We start from the raw sequence: 12,435 nt of genomic DNA, 5'->3' as shown, positions 1-12,435 counted from the left end.
TTTGTATTCCATGGCCCCTGGCCCCTGGGCCTTCTCTCAATCTGTCACCCAGGCAGGTACTAATTCCTGCTCAGCTCTGCCCGGGACTGGGACTGTCCTGTCAGCAAGACACAATTCCAGCAGGCCCTCCGAGAGGGGTTGGGGCTCAACTGGGTGCCGGTTTTCTATCACCTGCAGCTCCTGAGCCCAGGCCACCTCCATGAGATGCCTGGGAAGGTGGGGGATGGGTGGAAGCAAGGGCACTGAGTACCTGCTGGGCACTAGTCCTGACATGGATTGACACATTTACTCTTCCCCGCGCAGGTTATGCTATGCTCAATTTCCAGATGAGGGAAACTGAGAAAGGTTGGGTTACACAGCTCATAAGATGCCCCATCTAGCTTCGGAATCCAGTTCTGTCTGACTGCTAGACTGACGCCTTGCAGTCTGTCACCTTTTAAAGGGAGGCCTGCTGGGGACCGGGAAGGTCTGTAGCCTCAGGCTCTGGGGGCTCTGGGTGAGGTCAGGGTCCCCTGCTGTTGACAAGGTCACACAGGTGCACAGGAGTGAGAGTCAAGGTTTCTAGAACCCGGGACTTCGGTCCAGGGCAGTTTCGGTAGCAGTGGGTCATGGAGATGCTGGTGAAAGCTGAGCCCTCCTCCCCAGGAAACACCCCATGGGCCGTGGGGACGCATTATGGCCCAATCGTGGGCTCCCACATCTGCCTCCGAAGCACCTGCTGCGCTGGGGTGTCGGTCGCGTCCTTGCCGCCTTTCTGGGTGGGAGAGGCTTGCCAGTGCCTGTGGCTGTCCCGGGCGATCACCTGACACAGGCTGGACAGTGATGAGGCCTGAGGGTCTTGGGGTTGGGTGGCCGAGTACTGCTCTAGCCTCCAACCCACCTTTCACTTCCTTGCCTCCCCAACTATCCCAAGCCTTGGGTGTGCTATGAAGGGAGGGCTGGGGCTAGGAGTAGGTGGCAAGTTCTGGTCTGGCCCTGCTGTGCAGCATTGGGAGAGTGTCTCCCCCTGTCTGGTCTTCAGGTCGTCTTCTGTAAGATGAAGGGCTTGGTGACAGGCTCCACGGGTTCCCTTCAGTTGGAAAATACTAGGCAGTGATCTGGGAATGTGATGCTGAAGGCAGAGGGAGTCCCGGGGCCTGATGAAGGAGTTGTGAGCTGAGATATGTTCTAGACTGGGCGAGAGACCCATGCATTTGCTCCTTCAGAAAAGCTGAAGGAGGCCTCCTCTGCGAGGGGCCTGTGCTGGGGGCTCAGAAGTGACCAGGACATAGTCCCAGCCCCAGGATGCCGCAGTGGGGAGGTTGGCCCCCCGTCGGGTTCCCGCCTGCTCACTTCCCAGGGAAGGCTCACGAGAGTGGGGATGGCCTTGGCCTGCCCGCTCACCCCAGCGTGTGTGGTGGCTGGAACAGGCAGGTATTTTTAACTTGCGTTTCCCAGCAGACTCCTGGCCCTCCTTAGGCCCTGGGCCTGTTCCCCTGCCCTAGACACGCTTGCGGGGGGGGGGGGGGGGGAAGGAGTCTGACCCGTGTTGCAAGCACCTAATGAGTCTGGGGTGGAAGCTGGGTCCTGTGGATGGAGGGTGGGATGCAGGGGGCCTGGGCAACTCTGGGCTTAACACTGGTCTCCGGTCCCCCGGGTCCAGCCCACCTCTGTGTGAGCAGGAAGCTGTGAGGTCCAAAGGCAAGAGTGGGGTGTAGGGGCTCCACAGGTGTGGGTCCGAGCAGGGGGTGGGGGCATCTTGGCAGGTGTTCTCCCTAAAGGCGCCAGAGGAGATAGTGGGGGCTGAAGGAAGGGTCCAGCCAGTTGGGGCCTTTGGAGCCAGCCTGCGTGGCAGGGGCTGGTGGCCTAGGGGACCGCATCGGGAGCCCCGAGCAAGGGGTTCTCTGCCCCCAAGCCAGGGCCTCTCCCGGCCGGATGGCCCATCCTGTCACAGCCAGGGAGCCTCCCTTTCCAGAAGGACCTCGCCCTGCCACCTCCCCCACAGTGAGCGGAGGCAGTGTTGGCGGGGAGGGCCCAGGTGTCCAACACTGGGGGCGGCACTCTCAGTGGTTCCTGTGAGTGTGCGTGTACGTGTGAATGTTTGTGAACGAGCGTTGTGAGTGTAAGCGTGAACCAGGGTGAGCGTGAGTGTGTGACTGTGTATAAGTGATAGTGTGAGTGTGTGTGTGTGTGTGTGAGTTGAGTCGGAGTTTATGTGAGTGAGCGTGAGTCTGCGTGCGAGTAGGCGTGTGTGTGTGTGTGTGTGTGTGTGTGTGTGTGTGTGTGAGAGAGCACTGGAATGAGGCAGGGAAGGGGAGGTGGTGACAGGTCCCCGTGGTCAGCGCTCTCTGCCCAAGCCCCTGCCATGGGTGCGGGGCTGCTGGTGCATCTCCCGGAGTGTGGCTTAGAGAGGGGCTGGGGGCTGGGAGGCAGCCAGGGGTCTGGTGTGCGGTGCCCGCCGTGGATCAGCAGACTGCACCCGGCACAGCCTGGGGGGCAGAAATGCGGGAGTACAGAAGCAGCTGGAGATACACTTGGGGTCCTGGGCAGACATTTCCTCCAAGTAGATGTCCTGTTTGGGGGAGCAGTGAGGAGGGCATCTGGGCTGTAGGTTGGGGCATCTGAGCCCCGCATGGACAGGGTGGGGAGCTTAGAGACTCTCGGGGGTGCAGAAGCCGCTGGGGGTCGTGGAGGGGGGGCGGGCGCAGGCAGCTCTCACTGGCTGAGTGGCACGGCTTGGCCAGGGACGAGCCAGTGGCATTGAACATCAGGCTGGCCGCACGCAGCTGCTGGCACGGTTCCGATGGTGCAGGACCTGACGGGCTGGGAGGAGGGAAGTTCTCGAAGTGCCCAGTGCAAACAGAGCCGCGTGGCCACCTAATTGATGGGTTCTCCTCCTGAAACCTCGAGGCCTCCCGGGCCAGACTTTCCTCACTGACTGAAAGATCCCTGTGATGGTCATCAAAGCCCAGGGCTGGCGAGGGGTGCCCAGCCTCCTCCTCGGGTCACGAGGCGCCCATTTCTTTGGCAGCCCTGGGCTCCCTGGCCCTCCCCCCAGTCTCTGGGAACCCATGGTCACCTCCTCGCCCTGTCCCACCTCTCCTGTGACTCAGGTTGCTCCCCTTGTCGGTCCTGATTCAATCTCTTTAGCTCATGCCACGCCCACACAGCCAAAGAAAATAATTAGGGGAGAAAAGTGGGCCGCCTGCCAGGTTCCCAGGGCAGGTGACGTCGGCGCTGGGCCAAGCCCTGGTCTCAGGTCCGTGAGCAGCATTGGCCGGGAGCCCTGCCCAGGTTGTGGGACATCTGAGGCACAGGCAGATAAGAGACTCCCGATTCTGTGCGTGGCTGGGGGTGAAGTCGCCTCAGGACCCATCTGCCTGTGTTCAGTGTGTGTGTGGGAGGCATGTCCAGGGGCTTCCAGGCAGGTAGGCCCGGTGAGACGCAGGTGAGACGCTGGAGGACCCGGCCCCCTTTGCCACACAAACCTGGGGCCTCTGGACTGTTTGTCCAGCTCTCGAGAGCTGTGACAGGACAGCTACCAGGTAGGATTGGAAACATCGGAGGCTTTGTGACACACACCTGCCCCGGGTCGCGCCTGGAAGTGTTGGGTAGAAGGAGGGAGCATGGCCCTGGGTCCAGCCCGAGCTTGCCTTGGGCACCTGGGCCACCACCCTTGCCTGGAGGATAGGAGGGGGGTGGGGGGGGATGCTTCAGAGGAAATAGAAGCTAGAGGATCCGGGTTAAGAGGCCCCAGAGGGGTTGTCCCAGGGGCCAGGCTGTCAGGGCAGCGCAAGGCACAGGCAAGAGCAGAAACTCCTCTCCACATACACCCATGCCCTTCCCCGCGTGAAATAAAAATCAAGGCGGCATCAGGCCAGTGCTGTGCTGAGTGCTTATGTGCCCTGGCTGTGTAAGGCACTGACAGACAGACAGACATGCCTCCCCTCCATCCTATGACGTCAGTGTGATTATCCCTCCATTTTACAAATCTGAGAACTGTGGCTCAGGTTGGTGGAGCAGTTTTCTCCAGGTCCCCTCTGGAAAGGCTGCTGGCCCCATTGCCTCCCAGCACAAGCTGTGGCCTGTGAAATCCTACCAGCAATGGGTCTCACACAGGGGAGTGTGGGAGCCCCTGGGGCCAGGCCCCCCGCAGCCGGTCCCTGTCCTGTCAGGTCCCCAAGGGCGGCCTTGGGCACTGCAGGTGTGGAGCAGGGCGGCGCCTGGTAGAAAGTGCCAGAAAGTCCAAACACTAGACTCGGAGTAGGAGTTGGGATGTGGACCAACCTGGAACAAGGCCTGAGAGATCCAGAGCCGTTTTCTGGAGGGTCTGGTCCTTCCTGCCAGCAAGAGGATTTAGCCTCTTCTGGTTCAGTACTGGTCACGGTCGGCATTTGCCGAGGGCTTTCTCTGTTCGGCATAGCAAGTCTGCAGTCGAGCTCCCCTTTCCGAGGGGAAGCTGGCCCAAGGGCACACAGCAAACCGGCAGGGCAGGGGTTAGGCTCCAAGGCGGCCCAACCCTGAGCCTTGCTCCTGACCCCTGTGCCGTCCTGCCTTCCGGGGCCTCATGCTCCGCTTCCTTTCCAAACCCAGGCGAGTGCAGGTCTGAGCTGTCTGGAGGCAGAGAGTGTACATATGTGTGCACACGTGTGTGTGCGCGAGTGTGCATGTGCGTGTGTGCGTGGGATGTTTGTGCCTAGGCAAATGGGGGAAGAAAACAACACCCATCTTTTTTTTTTTTCAGCTCAGTAGACATCACTGCATGATGAAGGAATGTGGATTCCGCAAAACATTTTTTTTCTTCCTAGTATGTAAATACCTTTGGGTTTCTTGGGTCTCGGAAGGGCATCTATCACTCAGGTCTTACTTAGCAGTTACCATAAAAAGGGAATCCTGTTGTGAACACACACGTGCACGCGCGCGCACACACACACACACAGACACTTTAGCAGCTTGAAAGCGGACTCTCCTTGAGTTTGGTGTGGCAGACATGTTCAGACCAAGGTCTAATTGCTGCGCTCTGGCTAGGGGGTTGGAGGCCGCGGCCAGCTGCGTGCCGCTAACATTCTTTGGTTCCGATAAGCAGAGTCCACCGTCCCTACTGACTTGAAGGGCCCCGGCTGGCTGTCCCGCTGCTGGATGTGAAAGAAGGAGGCGAGGGAAGGTGGAGGAGGAGAGAAAAACAGGAATGAAAGAGAGTAAGATAAGGGAGAGGGAGACAGACACACGACAGCTCAGGGCAGACACTGGGAAGTCTTTGCAGGGACCCCGGGGGTGGCTACCATTCGCTCCACTTTCCCAACAGGAACGGGGTGATTCCAGCAGGCAGCTGGTGTGGGATCTGAGGGGATGCGGGCCTGGGAGCCTCATTGGCTTGACCCCAACCAAGCTGTCCCCTCTCAGGAGGAGGACGCTGTCCCCTTGGTCCATATCGCCATCGCCCTCTCTGAAGGTCCCTTTCAGGTGAGCCTCTTCTACGTGGCCCTGGAGGGAGGAGTGAGCCTCTAGCAACCTCAGTGTAGATGACCCCGTCGTTCCTTCAACAGGAATCACAGTGACACTGACATTTGCTGCTGGGCCTGCCCTCCTGCCCACCCTGACTTCTGGATACCTCCTGCAAGGCTCAGAAACTGCAGGGTCAGGGGCTTGGCCCAGGAGGTAAAGTGTGGGCAATCCAAGGGCCATCGAGAACGTGCTATAGGTTTGCCCAACAGCAAGGAGCATTTGTACCGTGATGCCAAACCTCACTGTGTAAATTCACGTTGACCATATCACTCCTTTGCTATCCTTAGATAGCTCCCTAGTTCCTCCGGAAGAAAACCCAGACTCCAGCCCAGCGTGTGCTCTCCCTGCCTGCAGCCCGGACGCTGGCGGGGCTCTGTGTGCTCTGCTCCCTGCTCTGCCGCTGTCCCCTGCCACCTGCACTTGTCAGGGCTCCGTCTCTCCTTTCCTGCCGGCGACCTGCCGGCCTTGCTTTGAGTGCTGCTGCAGGGGCAGGCTCTGGGGTCCGGGCTTCTGGGTCCTCTTTCTGTCTCCATGGCTTGTCCCTCAGACGTGGCGATGTGTCGGGCACAGACCTGGCAGCTGGGCCTCTGCTCCCCTGGTTCTTCCCCGGCTCCCACAGGCTTAGGGGGCTGGTCTCTCAGCCCTCTGATTTCCATGGGCTTTCATCAGCACCAGCCCGTCCCTGGCCTGCTCTGTGGCTCCATCCTTGCACTCCGGACCTTGGAGCCCATGCAAACCCCAGCTCCAGGGGGCCTGGATGTCAAGCTCTCTGGAGGGTTTCTGGCCTTTTCTCAGGAGATTAGTGCAGTGACCCATCAATTCACCTCCACCCATGGCTGTCGGGCTGCTGGCCAACCACGGCCACGGCACCCCCAGCTGTCCCGGGGCCTGGAGCTGGCTCACCCTCTGCCCTGATGCTCCCGAGTCCCTAGTGGCTTCAGTGTTTCCCTCACCTGCCCTGCACTCCTCATCGGCCCTTGGCATGAACCCCTTTTTGTCACGATGGGCTGTGCCCTTTTCTGGGCCTGTCGGGAGATGAGATGAAAACAGAAGCCAAGTGCCCACCGCTGCTGCCGCTCAGCCTGGCCATCCCCAGCCTCCTTGACATGTCCCCACCCAGTCTCTTGAGTGGGGACGAACGTGGGCAAACGGCCTCTGACAAGGTGGGTGTGACGCTCCTGAGGAGAACAGGGCTGGAGCCCAACCTGACCGCACCTGCCCCGGTTCTGTGGCTCTGGGCAGTTTGCTGTTGGTGTCTCTGGGCCTCAGTTTACTGGTCTCTACGATGGGATCATTAAAGAACCATCCTCATGGGAAGTCAAAATGCAGGAAGGTGGAAGTGAGGTGACACGTGAGGGACTCCCATATGGAAGGCACTCCACGGGTGTTAGTATCTCCACCTCAGTTTTCCTGGATCTCTCCATTTTCTTAAGTTTATTTATTTATTTTGAGAGAGAGCGAGCGCATGCATGAAAGTGGGGGAGGGGCAGAGACAGAGAGAGAGAGAGAGAGAGAGAGCGAGCGGATCCCAGCCAGGCTCTGTGCCCGACTAGGGACTCGAACCCACGAGCCGTGAGATCATGACCTGCGCTGAAATCAAGAGTCAAGTGCTTTACCACCTGAACCACCAGGCGCCCCTCGAAAACATCCCCATTTTTAACCAAGCTTCTTGGAACCAGGAAAACGGAACTCAGACACTGGGGAGGGGGAGATACAGGAAAGGCAGGGCCTACTGGCAGGAGCACCCTTTTTTGTGCCAGGAGGCAGGGGGATCGAGGGAGGAGGTCACCCTGGGCATGCTGCTGGGTCCTCCTGAGCATAATTTCTTACCTATGAGGTGGGCTCATGGCATCTGCCTTGCAGGTATCCAACGGCAGCAGGTGGATGGGCCCCAGGGTGCGCTGTAAAACAGCACTGTGGCTTTTAACGTTGGGGGCTCTCCTTTTACGCTCAGTGATTCTGTCCTCCCATCGGGAGTACAAACGCAGTCCCTGAACTCATTATTCTTCCCGAGGTCCCCTCCTCGGGTCTTGGAGAGGTGATAAGGTGCGTCCAGTCCCCTTCGAGGGAGGAAGCAGGTGTTTTCTTTATAATATCAGCTCCTGCCTTCTCTTCCCCAAATCACCCCCACTTTGCCTTATCTCGTCCTTTTGCTTTCTTGCTGGGCCCTTCCATGTCCAGCACTCCGCGGCCCTTGTCTCTCCCAGAAGCAAGGACGAGGTGCCGGAGGGAGAGGTGGGCAGGGTCCACGCGTACTTCAGGGGGTCTCAGCGCAGGCCCCACCTCTCCTGGTGCACCCCAGCCCTCATGGGGCCTCAGCCGCAAAGCACAAGGGGAAATGAAGCAGCTAACGCAATTCTCGGCTTTTACATATTTGCTTTGAGGACAGCTGGAGTGAACCCTCCGTGAGAGGGCAGATATAGAGGGAGTAGCTGTCTTTTCGTGTTGTGGGGAGACAGAGATTCTGAGGGTTTTTTCCAAATATATATATTTTTGCAGGGTCATGTTTTTTTTTAATAATCTCTACACCCAACTGGGGCTCGAACTCATGACCCCAAGATCAGGAGTCACATGCTCCATCCACTGAGCCAACCAGGCACCCCTCAAAACATTTTTGATAAATTAATTGGGTGCTCCCCAGCGTTTGGGTCCAGCCTGGGGCCTGCCCTCTCATCAGGAGAGAATCTTTCAGCCCAGTTCCTGGCCTCCAAGGGAAGGGTCCTCACTTAGGATGGGAACCCAGGCGCCCTGGTGGTGGATGCTGGACCCCATGGGGGCTGTGGAGAGCGGCCAGGCCCCACTCTGGATTTCTCCTCTAGGGACAGGGGTGCTGACGAATCAGAGCTGAGCTGGGAGTGCAACTTGTTCTTGTGGATGCTGAACGGGAGTCACCCTGCAGGCAGAGGAGTTGGGCGGGCAGACCTGCTCCCTCTGCCCTCTGGAGTCAGAGCACTGGAGGCATCACCCCCATTCTGAAGCCCGGAGGCTCCCCAAGGAACTGGCCCAGGATGTCACCTAAGGTTTCTCCTCCACCCTTTTCCTTCATGGTCAGAAATAAGGCTATATTTCAGGGGCACCTGGGTGGCTCAGTTGGTAAGGGGTCTGACTCTTGATTTCAGCTCAGGTCATGATCTCATGGTTCGTGAGTTCGAGCCCCGCGTTGGGCTCCCTACTGATGGTGCAGAGCCTGCTTGCGATCCTCTCTCTCCTTCTGTCTCTGCCCCTCCCCTGTTCGTGCTCGCTCACTGTCAAAATAAATAAATACACATTTAAAGAAAAAAAGAAGTAAGGCTACATTTGTGGTCTCTCTTATTGTTTTCTCTATAGATTTTAATAAGGAGCATTTTAACGGAAAAGCAATGTTATGTTAAAGAACGTTGCCAAAAGCCCGACGTGACCCAAATCCCATCATCCTAACACAACATTTTTTTCTGTCTGTTGTCCTCCCTGTACATATGGTTTATTCTCCTAGTTGCGTTGAGTACGCATTCACCTTGGTTTTATTTTCATCCACCATATGATCTTAAACGTTTCTGTCTTTTCATGTCTTTATAACAACGACCTAAAACCAAATAGCTGCGGTCCTTTTCCATTGTGTTGCTGTAATTCCAGTGGATTCAGAACGATTTCTTTCCTGTTAGCGTGGAGGCTGCTGCCCAGGGTTTTGCAAGTCTAGCTGACCCTGCAGTGGACACCTTGCATATCCCTTATTCATGACAGTGTCAGTGAGGCAGGCCGGGGACTTAGCAGATGTTTTCTGGCAGGTGGTGGCCTTTCGGCAGTCACTGGGATAGCTGGTGTTTACTGTCTGGCATATTCTAAAATCAGACACCACGGAGCAGGTCTCCTTTGGTTGAGGTGCCTTCTGTGTGTGAGGCACTGTACTAGATATTTTGCAGTTGTGCAGTCATTCATAACGATTCTGGAACACTGAATTCCCGGCTCCATTTTCCATCAAGAGATTCTGAGGTGAGAGGAAGCTGGGTCATTTGCCCATAGCTTCCAGCAAGATGCTGAACCAGGCTTCAGATCCAGGTCTTCCCTGTACCGCTTCTCCATATAGCATAAGGTAGTGAGCTCCTCATCCATGGGAGTATTCAAGCAGAGGTTGGATGACGAAGTGTCTGGAATATTCTAGTTCGAGTTTCTCAATCGCAGCATCATAGACATTTTGACGGGATAATTCTCTGTTGTGGGGAGCTGTCTTGACCACTGTAGGACGTCTAGAATCATCTCTGGCCTCTACCCATTAGCTGCTGGCAGCACAATTTGGGAACAGTAACAGAGATCTGTAGACATTGCTAAATGTCGCTGAGGGGCACATTCGCCCCCAGTTGCTAACTGCTGCTGTAGGGGATCCCTGAGTGGGATGGGAGGCTGTCTGCTGGAACGCCTTGGGCCCCCAAGAGGCTCCCTGCCTGGGAGGATCCCTTGGCCAACTGTGTCCATGGAGGGATGGGGCATGATGCCATCATGGAAGAAGTCCTGGGGTCCAGGCTAATGGGAAGGCTTGGACTGCCCCTTCCACCTGCAGACCCCAAGATAGGGTGCGAAGCCCCGCAGTCACCAGACGTGACCTGGGGTGGGGAACTGTGCTCCCAGAAATGACTGTGGGTGACAGGCCCGTGACCAAGGGCCACCTAAACCTGTGGCCCCCTTTGTAGCTTCTTGCCAGTTGGAAGGCTCCCCTCACTGGAGGAAATCCACCGTGTCACCGTGGCGTCTCACGTGGGCTGGGGACCTCCTTGAGCGTCTTCCCAGGGACAGTCCTGGTCAGGGAGCCCACCCATGTCTCCCCGACTTGCACATCAGGCCCAGGGGGGCAGGGCTGGCAGGGAGACTGATTTTGCAGGGCTGCGTGTCGACTTGGGCTTTAAAGAGCCCTCTCATTTCCTCTCCGGAAGCCTTCAAAAGGCCTGGGGAACAAAAGGGGCTTGATTGAGTGTGCCTTGGAGAGCTTCATCCAAAGGAGGGAAAAGAACAAGCAGCCCACACTACAAAGCCACTTAATTTTGCATATGGTGTCATGCCAAGAAACGCTGAAGTGCAGGAACAAGCAAAGAGACGTTCCTTTTATCAGGAGGGTGTGGACCGGCAGTGAGAGCCAAGGACAGCCGTCAGCAAAACGGTGCCGTGTTTTTGGCGCCCCATCCCGTCCCCACACAGTCTCCCCTTACTCCCCTCCCGCTGCCTCCCTCCAGCCCTCTCCGCTCGGTCCCCCTCTCCTTCAAGAAATGAACTTTTCATATGACAGGCACTGAAGGCCTGACCTTATTTCCGGGACAGTTTGCATTTTAATAGGCTGTTCTTGGAAATGGAAAAGCTTCCAAGAGGTGACTCTCTAATGGTATGGTTTTAGGTAGTGGGGGGGGGGGGGGGGAGGTTGTATTTTGTTTTGTTTTTCTGTTTTCGTTCTTGTTGTCGGAAGCCAGCGAGTTCCGTCTGGCACCTTCTAAGGTACAAGCAACCAGCTGGGCTTCGTCTTTCAGTCAGGCTCTCTGGGGTCAGTTAAATGACCATGACCAGCTGCCTACTGTGTGGCAGCCGCTAGTGGACATGGTGTGGGGGATGGTTTAGGAGGCAGCTGACTTCAGAACACTGGGTTCACTATGACAGCTCTCGCTGCACATTTACAGGACGCTGACTGTGTGCCCGGTGATGTGTCTGGGGCTGGGGGTGAAAGTTCAAGAGCCAAACCACCCGGGGATCGGATGGTGAAGCAGAGGGTTGAAATGTCTCCCGGAGTGCAGTGCTGTGGGACCAGGCTGACATGGGGACCTGAGGGAACACTGTGCCAGTCCGGGGGAAGTGACACCAGCCTTACCCTTAACGGTATAAGCAGGAAGGGGGCACCTGGGTGGCTCGGTTGGTTAAGTGCACCTCTGACTTCGGCTCAGGTCACGATCTCACGGTTCATGAGTTCGAGCCCCGCGTTGGGCTCTGTGCCGACAGCTCAGAGCCTGGAGCCTGCTTCTGATTCTGTGTCTCCCTCTCTCTCTGCCCCTGCCCTGCTCGCACTCTGTCTCTCTCCCTCTAAAAATAAATAAACATTAAAAAAAAAAAAAAAGGTATAAGCAGGAGTTAATCAGGCAGAGGAGGCAGGGATGTGTGTTTTGGGGGAAGAGCATGAGCACAGAGGCCTGACAAGCAGTGTCTGGGGGTCACAGATTTCCGGGGTCGTGTAAGGGGTGAGGTCTGCGTTGATGGAAATGAGGCCGAGGAGGCAGGGAGGGCTGAGGTTTTGCGTGCCGTGACGTGCCTGATGGGAAGTTTGGGCATTCTCCCATAGGCAGTGGGAGCCACCAAGGGTGAGTGCTCACCCTGCCTGCTGCTCAACACCCAGACCACTGTCCTCTATCTGCTGCAGCCCCCTCTGCTTTAGTAGACCATTCCAGACCTGACTTGCCCTCCCTTCGAAAATGTGGATTCACTCCTTCCTCCAGGAAGCCTTCCCTGACTTCCCTCGGGCTAGCCAACGCTCCCTAGGGCCCCTTGAGTTTCTCTCTCTACCAGGAAGCTTATTCTGTATTATCACTATCCAGTTCCCTTGATGACTGTCTCCCTGCTTGGGCTGGGGACTGTGGGAGAATAGCACTGTGTTTAATTCACCTCTGTAGTCAAGGACACAGCCCGATGTGTCACATCTGGTAGGTCCCCGGGAACATGCACCACCCGCATGAAGAACCTCACGCCCGTGCCGAGTCATGGAGCCCTTGGAATTTCCCCGGCCTCCCTAAGTGGACAGGCACTCAGGCTGCGGCTGACCTACACGGGGCTGGAGTGGATGTTAGGTCACCGATCCCGGGGGCCCAGACACCTGATTTAGGCTGGGATGTGTGACCGCCAGGAGACGAGAAGGGTGTGCGAGAGCTGGTGGGCTCCTGGGAGTGAAAGTGGGAGAGCAAAGCCTGGGAGAGGCTGGGGCCCGGCAGGGCTGAAGGGGCAGCTTGG

General features: G+C 57.2%; 1 protein-coding gene across 2 annotated transcripts in view; it reads left to right on the top strand.

Moving 5' to 3' along the window:
* Window positions 1-12,435, top strand: part of GLI2 (GLI family zinc finger 2) — a 256,148-nt gene that overhangs the window by 43,962 nt on the left and 199,751 nt on the right. The window contains exon 1 of one of the 2 annotated variants that reach the window (XM_053214887.1): window positions 3,797-5,637. The exons of the other annotated variant lie outside the window; for it this stretch is intronic. The gene's annotated coding sequence lies outside the window, so the exon portion shown is untranslated. Of the gene's footprint in view, window positions 1-3,796; window positions 5,638-12,435 lie in introns of those variants that run through there. 2 annotated transcript variants of the gene reach the window in all.

Source organism: Acinonyx jubatus, chromosome C1 (assembly GCF_027475565.1).
Source record: "Acinonyx jubatus isolate Ajub_Pintada_27869175 chromosome C1, VMU_Ajub_asm_v1.0, whole genome shotgun sequence".
NCBI classification, from domain to species: domain Eukaryota; kingdom Metazoa; phylum Chordata; class Mammalia; order Carnivora; family Felidae; genus Acinonyx; species Acinonyx jubatus.
Note: the sequence above shows the minus strand (reverse complement) of the source record. Positions and strands in the feature narration are given on the sequence as shown.